Source organism: Pongo pygmaeus, chromosome Y (genome assembly GCF_028885625.2).
Source record: "Pongo pygmaeus isolate AG05252 chromosome Y, NHGRI_mPonPyg2-v2.0_pri, whole genome shotgun sequence".
Taxonomy (NCBI): Eukaryota; Metazoa; Chordata; class Mammalia; order Primates; family Hominidae; genus Pongo; species Pongo pygmaeus.
The window spans coordinates 33,351,997-33,368,165 of NC_072397.2; positions in this window are offsets into that span (position 1 = coordinate 33,351,997).

Here is a 16,169-nt window from a genome sequence, read left to right on the forward strand (position 1 = left end):
TTCAATGGATTCTCAGTCTTTAAGCTGTCTCTAGCCTGGTAATTGATAGAGGGGCTGTATTTCTCTGTTTTCATCATCCAGAATTGTGTTTTGTCCTTTTGACTCAAAGATTTCTGTATGTATAACGTAAGTATGAATGCAGTAAGCGTTCCATCAGTTTGACTTCCATGAACACCGTGACTAATTAACCAATGAAAAGGCCCTACAGGAGTCGCATTATTTGACTGCCACTATCCCTTAGCTGTGCCCACATTGCCTTTGATGGTTGAGTGGTGCCACTTGACCCCTGTCACATCGGGGTCCAATTATTGTTAGTATTTAAATTTGGTAATTGAGTGACTGTGGTTTCCAGAGAACAGCAATTACAGGTCAATTGTGCCCACCAGATTAAGGGTGGATCTACCTTCTCCAGCCCACTGACCCTAGTGTTTATCTCTCTTAGGCAACACTCCCAAAGACACATGCCAAACTAATACTCTGTATCCCTCAATCCAGTTAAATTGACACTCAGTGTTAGCCATCACAGGCTCATGGCAGTAAATTTGCTGGTCCCCAGTGAGGCTCCATCTTCAAGCCAGTTACAGCCTGAAGTCTAGGTCCTAGGTCGATGGACAAGAATAGGAACCACCGGTTCTGTTTTGAAATGCACACATTGTGGCCAAATAATCCAATCAGCAAGCACTTTCTTTCCTTTGAAGCACATAATATTCCTGGACTCAGCTAGATTTGAGGACTATTCAAACTACCAGCTGTGGAGAGGAGCTACCTACCCAAGGGCCATCTCTCTCCTGAGAGCTTAAGAGATGTCAGGACTATCAGTGGTGGGCTGGAGCTACCCACCACAGTCTCTGCTGAAAGCTGGGTAGATAACGGGATGACCAGCTAGAGTGAGGAGCCACCCAATCGAGGGTCTTCTCTTTGCTGAAGGCTTAGCCAATCTTGGAACCACCAGGTGTGAAGTAGAACTACCCAACCCAGGGTCTTCTCTCTGTGGACAGCTTAATATCTCATAGTATGACCAGCTGGATGGTGAAGCTACCAAGTCCAGGGTTCCTTTCCTGCTGACAGCTGGACACTAATTCTTGACAGCTTGCCTGTAGAGATAAGCTGCCCACTCTAAAGCCATCTCTCTGCTGAGAGCTGGACCCTCATCTGAACATCCAGCCTGTGGAGAAGAACTACCCAATCAGGATCTCTTTCGAGTTCTGTCCCTCAGTAAATCTTATCTATAAATTTCTCACTCTCCATGTGTCCATCTACCTCATTCTTCCTGGATAAAGAAGAGTTATTTGAGAATCACTGAATGGCGGTGCTGAAAGAACTGTAACACAAACAGGGAAAAAAATGTCTCTTACTCATCACATTGTGAAAGACAAAAATAACAGGACAGCTGTTGCTCTTCAGGGTGCACAGACCTAGGGTATCTCAAAACCAGGGCTGTGACACCGTCTTTAGGGCTTTGCTGTTTCTGGCATCCTGAAACTTCTGGGCACCACTACATTCCCCAGTATCAGCTGTGGAAGCTGTTTGCAGTATTCCTGGTCCACCTGCTGCATCTCAGTGAGGTGGCACTTCTCTTGGCACCTAAATTTTCCTGCTTTGCAACAGCTGGCAGACCTGGCCGTGTATAGCGGCTGGACCCCACACTTGCCCAAACACCATTGCCACTCTACCTCACGTTTGCCCTTGGCAGGTGTTAAGTCCTGGGCCATAACACAAGCTGAGTGTAGCCTGTCAGGCAGAGTGGGTAGAGCAAGCTTAGCAGGCCTGAGAAAACTCAGGCAAAGGCACCACTGGCCACAGAGGTTTTCAATTGGCAAGGTGACCCTCCCAAAATCCCATGACAAAAGGAGCATAGCTAGCTGTGTTTAAATGCCTTTCTTCTATTGGACCTTGAAATACTTAAAATTCTGTCTCCTACAATTTGGAATGTTTAAACCTTATTTGAAAATCATTACATTTCAAAATCTTTTAGAAATTAAAGTTGAAAGATTGGTATTTCCACTGAACCACCCTATCCCTCTTACTTACACAGACATCTAGTCTCTGAGAATATACTTCTGTAATTCATGGCATTGGGCTTCAGGTCAGCACCTTCCACTGTATTATAAAGCTATCTAATGGAACAGAATTTCTGATTTTGACATTTTGTACTCATATAATTTCTTTATGTGAGGAGCTTCTGCTGTGCATTGTAGAATGATGAGCAGCATTTTGGGCCTCTTCCATTCAGTGCAATTGTAAACTCCTCTTTTTTTTTTTCCATGGAAGAAATACCCCAATATGTTTGTGTCTTGTGGAAGCAAAATTGACGACTATCTTTATCGTATAAGTTTATACCCATGAAAAAACTGATGGTAGTGAGCTAGTGCAGTCATAAGAATGTTTTTACATTGTTGTTTGGAATGTAAATCAGTACAGACAATGTGGAAAAATGTGTGGTGATTCACACTTTTAGTCTTTCAGAATGACAATACCACTGGACTCAGCTATTTCATTACTGGGTATACAGCCCCCGCAAAATAAGTCATTCTATTACAAGGATGCATGCATATGTATGTGTATTACAGCACTGTTCACAAAATCAATGTCATGGAATTAACCCAAATGCCCATGAGTGACAGACTGGATAAAGAAAGTGGGAAAACCACAGCTTCAGGACAAATAGCTAATTTATGAAGAGCTAAATACCTAGGTGATGGGATAATGGGTTCAGTGAACAACGGTGACACACGTTTACCTGTGAAATAAATCTGTATGTCCCGTGTATGTGTCATGAAACTTAATATAAATTTAAATTAAATTAAAATTAGAAGGCTTTCATTTTTGTAGCAGTTATAGTAACTTTGAAAACTGTGCCACATCTTATTTAAGATATTTTATAAATTAACTACAAATCAGTGTTTTGACAAACTGACAAACGTAAATAAGTAGTGTATTTCAATTCTTAGCTGATTGAAATTTTTTCTTTCATTTTGAGGATGGAATCTTACACAGTCTCTTCAGCTGGAGTGCAGTGGTGCAATCTTGGCATGCTGCAACCCTCTGCTTCCCAGCTTCAAGGGATTAATCTGCCTTAGCCTTTTGGTTAGCTGAGATTACACATGTGCACCAACACAGCTGATGGGGCTTCGCATGTTGGCCAGACTTTTCCCAAACTCCTGACGTCAAGTAATCTGCCTGCCTCATCATCTGAAAGTCCTGGGATTATAGGTGTGAGTCAGGATGTCTGGCTGTTGAATGAATTTCTAATTGAGAAACATATCCATCTTGCAAAACTTTATTTTCTGTATCATACTTTTATGAGTTTCTTCCTCTGTCTCATAAGTCAAGAAAAATAATATAATTTTAATGCATGCTCTTTTCATTAGAAATGAATGCATATCCGTTTATATGTAATTAAAAGAGTAAGTCTATTTAGAATGTCATTTTTCTGTTGTGTAAAACTCTCAGGTTTTAGAAATTTCTTTAACAATATAACTTTTGAAGCTAATTACATTTCTTGATATAAATGGTTGTTTTTTAAGGATCATTTTTTGGTAAGAACATTCAAAATTGTTTCAAGATACAATGAGATATTTAATGACATCAAATAAACTTAAAGGTATTTTGTTTGAGAAAACAGGTTTTTCTCAATTTAGGTTTTCTACAAATAATATTATGATTACTTTCTCATGCTAAAATTAATTTATGTTTTCATCTTCCCTGCATCAATAGTTCCCCTGCAATGTATAAGAAGTAAGAACTGCCAGCAGAACGGGCAGTTCCAGGATGTACGACACCCACTACCGTGTATCCTAGTTTGAGCTACTTGTCATGCCAGCTATTGACTGTGTAAAATATTCTAAAAAAGAGAGTAGGCTCTTTGACTGCAATATATGACACAGATAAAGCAATAACTAGTGAGTAGTTTAAATTATAAATCTGCTTTTATTCATTAATATTCACTTAGTATGGTTTAAAATGCTATATATATATATATATATATTTTTTTTTTTTTTTTTTGAGACGGAGTCTTGCTCTGTCACCCAGGCTGGAGTGATGGAGTGCAGTGGCGTGATCTCGGCTCACTGCGAGCTCCACCTCCCGGGTTCACGCCATTCTCCTGCCTCAGCCTCACCGAGTAGCTGTGATTACAGGTGCCCGCCACCGTGCCAGGCTAATTTTTTATATTTTTAGTAGAGATGGGGTTTCACCGTGGTCTCAATCTCCTGACCTCGTGATCTGCCCACCTCGGCCTCCCAAAGTGCTGGGATGACAAGGTTGAGCCACCGCACCCAGCCTATTTTTTTTTCATTTAGAAAAAGAAGTAACTCATTTTTTTGTTTTGTTTTTGGTCAACTAGCCCAACATTTTGTAGTCATCAGATATGTAAGTAGAAGTTTAGTGAGAGAATACAATTGTTTTGCAGAAGACGCCTTTCTGTAATGGTTTCCTATAGATGGTTTTGGTAACTTAACACATGAGTTGTTTTTATCATATGTGAAAAAATATGGAAATGTTACCTTAACAAGGGGCCAAACTTAATGCTATAAAATGTTATATTTAAAATGTGCGCACTGAAGTTGCTTAATGTTATTTTAGTTAAATTCTAAAAGAGGAATGGTTTTGAAAATCATGATATTAGAAGCAAACATTTGAGTGCATTTTATTACTTCTAAAGGTCCAAATAAGTTCCACAAAAAGGTTAGCGATGTTTAAACTTACACAGAACTGAAACACAAAGTGGGAGGTAATGTAAGCAAATTAACATATAGTGACATAAAACTTAGTGTAAGACATAAAACTAAGTCTTACATTAACAAACGTATTCAGTATAGGCTTTTAATTAGTAAATATGAGGTTACACATATATATATTTCCATGTGAGTATTTTTTTAGCACATCATAGGAGTTTCCAGCTAACTCACTGTTTAAAAGATCAGATCTTTATTTGCATTGTGAGATCTATGTAGAGGGAAAAATTTGCTTTTAATAAACACTTTTTTGTTAATTTATTTAATGTTTGTATTGACATAGTAAATATATATTTGCAAATGAGATTTTTATAAACAAACACTGCTGTCATTAAACACTTTAGTTAACCGTTTTACATAGTTAATATATATGTATATATTCACTATGTGGGATGACATGTACTAACAAGTATTGGATAACCGATATCCAATTTTATATTCCTTTTGCAGAGATTATCTCTGTGCCTGCGGTAAGCCATACATATAACTATTTATTTTTTTTTTTTACACAAATTAATATATACAATAGTCTATATTGTTAACTTTGTTTTGAACTTTGTCACCCATCTGTCAGTATATGAAGATCCATTTAATTTTGTCTGTAGCTACACAACTTTCAGTTCAATGTGCTCTAATTTATGCAGTCCACCTCTGAGATGGATTGACGTGTAAGTGGTATTCAGTTTTACACTAAATAAAGAAGAATTTGTACTTCCACCATAGCTTTAAACACACCATCTCATTGACTTCAACTCACAACAAAATTCTGAGTGTAGGCAAAGTGATTATCACTATTTGCTGAGGAAAGAAGCAGATATTTACATGAAGGTTATAGCTTTATGGGTCAGAACAATAACTTAAAGGAAGTGCTCAATTAAACCTGGGAAAGCTCTTATTTTTTTTTTTATGTAAAGTTTTAATGGCAATGAATTGAATAAAATCATTTTAAATACAAAAATTTTTAATGAGTAAACTCATAATGATCAAAGCTAAGCCTGTGTTTAACACACGAAAATTTAATACTACGCCATCTTCTATAACTCTTTCAAACAAAGCATTTTTCTTTTCTTATCTCAGCTTGTGAAACATTTACTGAGTGGGAATATCTGCCCCCATTGGACCCCACCCAACAAAAGGATTTGTGGAACTCAAAGATGCTGGTGCTACTTATCAAATACATTCTGTGATCCAGTAGCTATACCTGATCCCTGTCATCGGCAAGAGTATTTCTACCATTGAAAACACAGGTAGCATCATAGATGATGATTGTGGGGCTGGGAAATGTTGAAAACACAGGTAGCGTCATAGATGATGATTGTGGGGCTGGGAAATGAGGGTTTTCATCCTCCAGACTTCAGAATGGTTGGTCCATTGACAGCTTGGTGGTGTGCCCAGAAAAGCCCATAAACACTCAAAGCCGGATCGTGAAGGCAGTAGGGAGGAAGGCTGTACCCCATAAAGCCTCATAGGGGGATCTGCTCAAGACCATGGAAACCCACTTCTTGCATCAGCATGACCTGGATATGAGATATTAAGTTAAAGAAGATCATCTGGGAGCCTTACATTTTTAGTGCCTCATCGAATTTCAGATGTACTTAGGGCCTGTAATCCCTTTATTCTGGTCAGTTTCTTATACCTGGAATGCCTGTATTTTCCCAATGCTAGTACCCCCATTGTATCTAGGATGTAACTAACTTGCTTTAATTTTTGCAGGTTTATATGCAGGAAAAACTTGCTTTGTCTCAGATAAAATATCAGATTTTGGACTATTGAGTTAATGCTTGAATGAGTTAAGACATTGCAGTACTATTGGGAAAGCATGACTGGTTTTGAAATGTGAGGATTTGAGATTTTCGAGAGGCCAGGTTTGGAATGATATGATTTGACTGTGTCCTCATCGAGATTTTATCTTGCATTTTTACACGTGGTGGAGGGGGATGACATAGAGAGTAACCATATTATGGGGGCAGGTGTTTTTTTGTGCTGTTCTTGTGATAGTGAGTAAGTCTGATCAGATCTGATGGTTTTAAACATCAGCATTTCCCTGAACAAGCACTCTCTTTGCTTGCTGCCATCCATATAAGATGTGACTTGCTTCTCTTTGCTTTGCCAGATACATAAATCTCTAAGTTCATAAACCACTCTTCCTTTCATAAATTGCCCAGTCTAGCATATGTCTTTATAAGTGTATGAAAATGTACTAATATAGTACAAATGTCATATTGACTAATAAAGCTCTGAAACTTTAGTTTCACAGTCAAGTCAAGAAGTAAATAAAATGCAACTATACATAGGTCTCTGAAAATGTATATCAAACACTTTTTAGTTCAGTAACATTTTATTAACATCTTTTAATAAAAACAATGCAGAAAGAGTTGTGAAGTCAAGTTATTATAATGCACTCTATACTTTTATAATTTATACTAACTTAAGACTAAAGCCATTTTGCTTTTTTTAAGAGACAATTTTCTAGTGCTCCAGTAGGAGTGAATACAATGGTGCCATCGTCACTAACTGCAGCTTCTCACCCTTGGACTTATGTCATCCTGCTTCCTCAGCCTCCCAATTAGCTGCATCTAGAAGAAAAGGCCAGTAGGCTCAGCTAATTATTTAATTTATGTATTTATTTTAATTTTTTCTTAGAGTCAGAATCGTGCAGTGTTACTCAGGCTGGCCTCAAATTCTAGGCCTAAAGTGATCCACCCATCTTGGCCTCATTAAGTGCTAATATTACCAGTGTTAAGCCACCACATCTAATTTTTAAAAACTTTTTGTAAAGATGGTGCTTCAGGATTTTGCCAAACTCTGTTCCAAATTCCTGACCTCATCTGTCCTTTTTTCCTTGCCCTTCCAAATTATTGGAATTATCAATATGAGAAACAAAATCTGATGTAAAATATGATCCACTTTTTAAATTATAAGTAAAGATTTTGTTTAGAATAGACAAACTTAATACTGAATGGTAAAGTAGAATAAGCTGTGATACAGAGCCAATTTTTAAATAAAAAATGCATTTTTAGATGAGAGAATTTTATGTTTTCCAAGAATTCTCACACAATTACTGCAAAAATGTTTTTCATGTATTTCAAAATTGAAATAATAATTTTACTGTTAGGAAATATAGAGCAGTATAATAGGCAACAAAACTAATTATAATAGGATTATGAATGAAATCCAAAGCCATGTACCAGTCACTGGCAGGAACACCAATATTTTTTGGTGTAAAATTCTGTGGTAATGATGAATATAGAGGCAACTTGTATACTAATCATAGTAAATTCTTTTCCTTCATGCAGAAAATAATTCTACTGTTCAGAAAAATTCTATAGAGTCAAAAAATTTGTATTTTGTAGCTGTTAATAAAATATTTGTTAGTTAAGCTAAATCTTGGTGATTATCTCACCACTTCACTAACTCATATTTCAAACTGCTTGAGTAAAAAATAGTAATTAATATAATAAATAAATGGTCTTCCATGTCTCCATATATTAAAAACCAATATTCTAAGGTGAAGATATCTTAAATATTTTGCCTTGAAATAACTAAACCAAAAAGGCAACACATTCATATAAATTAGATCTAATGATTTCACAAAAAAAGGAACAAGGAGACTGAGGAAAAGGATTAAACAATTTTGATACCTTGTAAAAATTCCTACAAGCCAAACACAAATTACTTATCATAAGAAGCAAATCGGAATCGTTACACCGAGTACAGTTTAGGTTTTGAGAAATTTGTGTTTGCAGAATCTGTGGGTGTAAGAAGTCACTTATTTGTTGTAAATTAGAAAACATTACTGACGCAGACACTGATGCTTATGCGGCTCCATATAGCCACTACCATCTGACTGTTACTGTTCTGATGTTTTCTTTCATGCTATTAAGCATAATTTGGTGTGAGTAAATTGAAGATACACGATAAACAATAATAATAGCAGCTGATATTTATAGCGCTTAAAGAAAAGGTAATACCCTAAGAGACACACAGAAACAAATGAGTTTAATTCTCACAGTTTTTTTTTTTCTTTTCTTTTTTGTTTTCTTTTTTTTTTTTTTTTTTCGAGATAGGGTTTTACCCTCTTCCACTAGGCTGCAGTGCAATGACAGGATCTCTGCTCACTGTAACATGTGCCTCCCAGATTCAAGAAATTCACCTGTCTCAGCCTCCCCAGTAGCTAATTTTATGGGCATCTGCCATGACACCTGGCTAATTTTCACATTTTTGGTGGAGATGGGGTTTCACCCTTTTGACCAGGCCGGTCTCACTGTCTTATAAAAAAAAGTTAAGACCTGGCCGGGTGTGGTGGCCTGTAATCCCACGCCTGTAATCCCAACACATTGGGAAGCCAAGGTGGGGAGATCACAAAGTCAGGCGATCCAGACCTTCCTGGCTAACAAGGTGCAACCCCCGTCTTCTACTAAAAATACAAAAACAATAAGCCAGGAGTGGTGGCTGGTGCCTGTAGTCCCAGCTAGTCTGGTGACTGAGGCAGGAGAATGGCATGAACCTGGAAGGTGGAGTTGCAGTGAGCCTAGAACGAGCCACTGCACTCCAGCCTGGGTGACAGAGTGAGACTCTATCTCAAAAAAAATAAAAAAATAAAAAATTAAAAAATAAATAAATAAATAAATAGGTAGATAAATAAAAGTAAATAAAATAAAATAAAATACAACGTTAAGAACTATATATAGTTATTTTAAGAGGTTTGCATTAAGAGTGAGAGAAAGGGTGAAAAGAAATTGTTTCACTTCTCTGAGATGTGACTAGCAGGCAGTATGATGTTACAAATGAACCACAATCTAAATGACAGCTAAGTTCACAACAATGCAGACAGCTTGGAGGTGAGAAGTTATGAAGGTCAAGAAAGACATCCATGTTATTTAACTTACAACATTTTCAAAGATAGTTCTTCATTCCATCCCCCAGACAAGTTCCCATGAGATAAAATGGGCTGGTCAGGCTAAAGAATGAAATCTGTTTCTGAAACTACACGTGGTTGTTTTAGGTATCTGTAATAGAAAAAGAATAACGATTTCTTCGGTCAACTCTTCGATATTCAATCATTAAATTGCACTTTATCTTAGAGGACAGATGAAAAGAATCTGTGAGATCTTCTACATCCAAAATTATTCATTTAAAAAGAATCATTTTTCTTCAAGTCAGTCTCTATGTTTTGTCAATATTATTTTCCTTTACACCAGTTATCATCTTAACTACCTGTGTGATACCACTAAAACAGTAAAGAGAAACCAAAAGTTAATTTTGTGGATGAGCACAAACAACTCTAATTTCTTTTTTTTTTTTTTTTTCAAAACTGAAAAACACATGCACTTTATCCCATTTTACAACAATGTGGATTTGCCCCTTCCATTGGATATACTGTTCCAAAGAATCAAGAAGACTTTGATGACTGTTAATGTCCGCATTTCAAGTGTTAAAAGATTTTTCACATTTGTACCAAAAGATATTATTAAAGAAACAAATTATAAACATGTATTCTTTATGTTTTTGTTTGGTTTGGTTTGGTTTGGTTTTCCAATGAAGACAATAGAAAATTGTCTTTCACAAAACGATCCCTTGTGCCAATTGCTTGTAAACAATCACACAGAGATGCATGCACACATAAATTATTAGACTTTAGATTATCTAAATATATAAAATACATATAACATATATTTCTATCATATACATTATATATTTATATATCATATAGAATATAAATATATATGTGTATATAGGTGTATGTGTGTGTGTGTGTGTGTATATATATATGTATAGCTGGAGCTGAAAAGTTAAACAACTGTCACTAAAATTTACTACAGCCTGGCCCAGTGGCTCACACCTGCAATCTTAACACTTCGGTAGGCCAAGTCAGTTAGATCATGAGGTCAAGTGATGAAGATAATCCTGGCCAATATGGTGAAACCTTGTCTTTACTAAAAATACAAAAATTAGCAAGGTGTGGTGGCATGAACCTGTAGTCCCAGACACTTGAGGGGCTGAGGCAGGACAATTGTTTGAATTCAGGGGGCCGAGGTTGCAGTCAGCTGAGGTTGCTTCACTGAACTCCACCCTGGTGACAGAGCAAAACTCAATTAAAAAAAAAAATCTCTACAGAGATTTAAAAGGACACTTGAGCAAATTGAAGAATAAAATATCAGCAGATTTAAGAAAAAAGCAGTTGAAATTGTTAAGTCAAGAAGTGAGTAAATGAATAAATAAATAAATAAATAAATAAATAAATATCTGAGAAAACCACCTAGAAATCAGTGGGACACCATCAAGCAGTCCTCCTAAATGAGACTAAAACAGTAGTGGTCAAGAAGTTCACAAATTTGAGGAAATAAATAAACACCAAAGAAGTTCAACAAACTCCAATCAGCATAAACTCAAACATATTCAATCTTACTTGATAATTAACCTGTTGAAAACAAAAACAACTTGAAAGCAGCAAGAGAAGTGACTGGTCATGTAAAAAGAACCCTCATGAGTAATCAGTGGATTTCTTTTCTGAAAATTCGGAGGTCAGAAAGTAGTAGACTAATATATTCCAAATGCTGTAAGAAAAAAACCTTTTAAGAGAAAACTTGTGTTTACACTAAATGCCCATCAAAAGTGATAGAGATATTATAAAATTCCCACCTAAAAGCTGCAGTCTTTACCAGTAGACTACTCTTTAAGAAATGCTTTTGGAGTATTTTAGGATAAAATGAACAGACATGAAACAGCAGTGTGAATAAGTAAAGATTAAGGTGAAGATAAATATTTAAACAACATAAAAGTTAAAAAAAATCAATGTGCACCTCCACAATTGGTTTTCCACATAATTAAACCACTATTATATATTTTAAAAACTCACTAGCTTGTATTTTTGGCATACAGCACCTAAAGGCATAATTATGTTAACTCAATAAGTGAAATAGAAGGGGCCGTGCTGTAAAGGAGTAGTGGTTTTTTTATGGTTACGAGAGCAAACTAACATGAATGTAGAAGTGTTTCAACTTTAGAATGTTTAATATAATCATTAGAAGAGCCACAAAGGATAAGTACCAGGCAGGTAGAAGCTTTCTGCACTACACCAGCAAATTAAGAGTAGAGGATTCAGCTGCTCTTACCTGAGACTACATAGCTGGCCATCTTGGCACCCTAAAGGGATGCGTGCGCTGTCCAACCATGGAGTAAATGTAGAGAGCCTAATGGAAATAGCATAGTTGCTTCTTCACACAACACTTTCTACACCACAGGCCACAAAGTGAGACTCATCCGTACCCAAGGTCTGCTGAAGCACTAGAGGCAGAATGCAGTGACTATGTAGGGTCTCAACTGAAAGAAAGATGACACAGCAGCTGCTCCAATACCATCTCTTTCTTTCTAGCTTCCCAAAAGGATCAGGTTTAAAATATTGTTGACAAAGGACAAGACAAACATGGGAAGACAGTATTTCATTTATTGGAAAGGCTATGACAAACAGGATGATACATGGCAACCAGAACAGAACCTTGTAAATTGTAAGAAATATTATGACTTTAACAGAGGACAGAAAAACAGAGACAAAGGACACGGGACTGGGTTTGATGGCTGACACATATAATCACAGAACATTTGGAGATTGAGGCAGACAGATTATGCAGTCTTGAGTTCCAGACCAGCCTGAACAACATGGTGAAACCACATCTCTACTAAAAATACAAAAATTAGCTTAGCATGCTGGCATGCATCTGTAATCCCAGCTACTCAGGAGGCTGAGGCAGGAGAATCCATTGAATTCAGGAAGGGGAGATTGCAGTGAGCTATTGTGCCACTGAACTCCAGCATGAGTGAGAGAGTTGGACCCCATCTTAAAAAAAAAAAAAAAAAAAAAAAAGACAGGGACTGGAATGAGTAGAAGTTTTTCTAACACTGCCAGAAAAGGAAAGTCCATATCTACCTACACCAACTTTTCTAAGAACGTTTCTAAAATACTAATGACTCACAAACAATACAAATCCAAACACAGCCAGATGTATGCTGCTGGCCACAACGTTAGGATAAATGCAGCTTTACCTTTCTTTGACCAAAAAGATGAAGCTAGGAAGTTAACCCCTCAAGACACTTGCACTTCAGAGCCCATTTATCAGCAAGAACTCAGTGAGTGGCTTTCAGGAACTTGAGAAACTGGACTCTATTGTGTCACATCACCTGGACAGGGTGGTGCACAAATGGCAGCAGAGAAGCCCATCAGAGATTTATCAGGTTCCAGTGCAAAAGAGGCTGGAAGAAAGGATAGGCCCCAGATACACCCACTAATGTCTCTGTTGTCTGGCTCCATTACCACTTCCATGGTTATAGGCTCAGCTAACAAGGAAGGTACATTGGTATTAACGAATCCATTAACAGCCAATGGAACAAAAAACCTTCATATAGCTGTTTGAAGAGTGAGAGATGGGAAAAGAAGGATGAATGATGATTGAACAAAACAGCCTTTTATCAAAAGGATGTACTTTACCCTATGGTTAACAGAAAATGCCAGCAGATTCAGAGACATTGTTGTGAGGAAAGAGAGTGTCATTACCCAGAAATTATCATCAACTAAATTGACAGAGACTACCTCACTAATTACAGAGGGAATGAAAGAAATCGAGAATGCCCTGAATAGGGCTGCTGTGGATGACAGCAAATTTGTGCTCCCTGCTCAGTGCAGCTGGCAATGTCCTTTGTTGTGGTCTTGATTTTGTGTGCATTTAAGAAATGACAGAAAGAGAGCAAGCATTGAAATGGTGGACACCACAAAGACCTGGCACGCAGTTTTATTCAGTTTAAGAAACCTATTTTTGCATCAGGCAATAGCGCAGTAATTTGACTAGGTGCATCCATATTGCCTCTTTCTGATTTGCTTTGGGACTAACAGACAGGCTTGACTTGAAACCTCTTTTACAACATTTGGACAGAGTTCATTCGCTTGTTCTACCATTACCTTTCCCAAGATGATGGGTGAAGCATCAGCCAGTGAAATGTGGTTTGGTGGGAGAAAGCTGACAGCACTGGACTCATGTGCCAAGGGCCTGGTCTCTTATGTGTCTTGGACTGAAACTTTCACTCGAGAGGTTGTGATCCAAATTAAAGAGCTTTCCTCTTGTAATCCAGTTGTTCTGGAGAAATGTAAGGGTTTTGTTGGCTGTAAAATTAAAATGATATTGGAACAGGTGAAGGAGAGTATGTGAAATGCTGAAAAAAATTCTGGGGCTCAGCACAAGGGATAGAATCCATGGTCAAATGTGTACAAAGAAAAATTGATGAGTTCTAATAGTCAGTCTGCTCAGAACACAAGAACTGAGCTAAGCAGAATACATCGTTAGCTGCAAGATGCCCTAATCCATGTCCATAGCCTAAAACAATTTCACCCATAGATAAGGCTTGAAAGGAGACTGAAAATATCCAAGGTACTTATTTAATATTACCAATTCACTTCAAGAACTGTAACTGTAAGATAAATGATGAAACAGCTTTTTTGTCCAAATGTCATTACTTTATGCACAAGCCCAAATATAACAGCAGGTAGGTGAGCATTAGACCGCTCGTGCAAGCTCAATGTTTTTTTTTCTTTTTCTGAGACAGAATCTCACCTGTCACCCAAGCTAGAATGCAGTGGCATGGTCTCCGCTATCTGCAACCTCCGACTCTCGGGTTCACACCATTCTCTTTCCTTAGATTCCCGAGTAGCTGGGACAACCGGCGCTTGCCACCATGCCTGGCTTTTTTTTTTTTCTATTCTCAGCAGAGACGACATTTCAACATGTTAGCTAAAATGATCTCGATCTCCTGACCTCGTGATTCACCTGCCTCGGCCCCCCAATGTGCTGGGATTACAGGTGTTGCCACCGCACCTGGAAGAGCTCTAATTTTATCTACTCCTACTACTATATAAAAGGCCAGAATTTTTTTTGTAAGATTTGGATGACTGAAAGTCTGTAATAGTGTTTTTTATTATTCTTTTATTTTAAGTATCCTAGAATGCAGAGTCTAATGGTGTATGAGGCAGTTTCTGCTGCCCTCCCCTAAACAGAGACACGAAAACAACTGAGATGATGATTTGAATTCACCAAGTCACAGATATCTCAGAGACACAAAATTCTAAACTGAGCATATGGTTAGAATTTTTGCTGAGATATCAATTGATTTGTATTTTGTTTTTTGCATAAGGCTCTAGAACTTATACTGTTAACATGAATAAACCGCTACCTCTTTAAAGTAAACCTTGAGCAGGATTAGTCCATCATGGAATCATTTAGGTAGAAATATCTAAGTTTTAATGGTCATAAAGTGTGCTTTTTAGATTAACTTAGATTATATTCTATTTAATGAGCTAAAATTCTGGACATGATTAAATGCAGAAACTTCCTTCAAAACAAAGGAAAAACACGTACATATTCTTAGACTTTTAAAATTATTAATGTCTGGTTTTATGTGCACAAAATTTTCTAGGATACTCTATAAGTTCAGATTTCCAGAAGCTCTCTGAAGCCTGTCATTTTGGGTTGTTATGCAGGCTCCATTACATGGGCATGATTGAATAACCTACTGGTCCTTGATGATCACAGTGACTTTTGTGGTAGGATCTATAGACTCTGCCTTTCCCAGCCAAAAACCTCAGTGGACGGTAGCACCTTTGCCAAAATTTCTCTTGGGCCTGCTGGGCTAAATTTGCCACTCATTTTGGCAGGTTGCACTCATCTCAAACTATGTGCTCAGATTCTCTTTTTACTATGGGTGAGACAGGCCCAGGACAGAGAGAGAAGCCAGAGTGAGTGATTGTTGTGTCCAGCCACTTCACACAGCTGAGTATGTTGGCTATGATAAGGTGAGAAAGCCCAGGTGATGCCAGCTCCCTCCAAGCCTTGGGCTGAATCAGCATAGTAGAAGCCTTTTTTCCCTCACCACTCAGAAATAAATTGGCTTCCAGAAGCTTAAACATGCCAGAAACTACAAAGCCCCCAAAATGGCATCACAGCCCTGGCCTTGAAAAGGTTTAAGTCTGGGCTCCTTTAAGGACTGAACCTCTTCTATCCTTTTTTATTTTTTAAATCCCAGTAATCAAAAATGTGACAAGTGAGGGTTTGTGTGTTTCAGACCCACTTTTGTTACTAATCTTATTAGTGTTGCCCTTAAGTGGGTTCTGTGTTCTTCTCCCATGCCTAGGAAGGATAAGGCTTGTGGTCAACTGGAGAATAATTGAGGTAAATAGAAGCTTTATTGAGTGAAGGTACAGCTCTCAGGAGACAGAAAGGAGGTAACTCCATTTCACAAACAGGACATACCTGCAACCACGCAACACTCAGTTAAGAGAAGACCTAGAGTGACCAAGTGCAGTTGGCTGACAGGTTGCTACAATATCTCTGAAGCCATTGGTGGAGAGGAGATTCAGAGTGGGTAGTCTCTATGTGCAGGAAGGTTGTT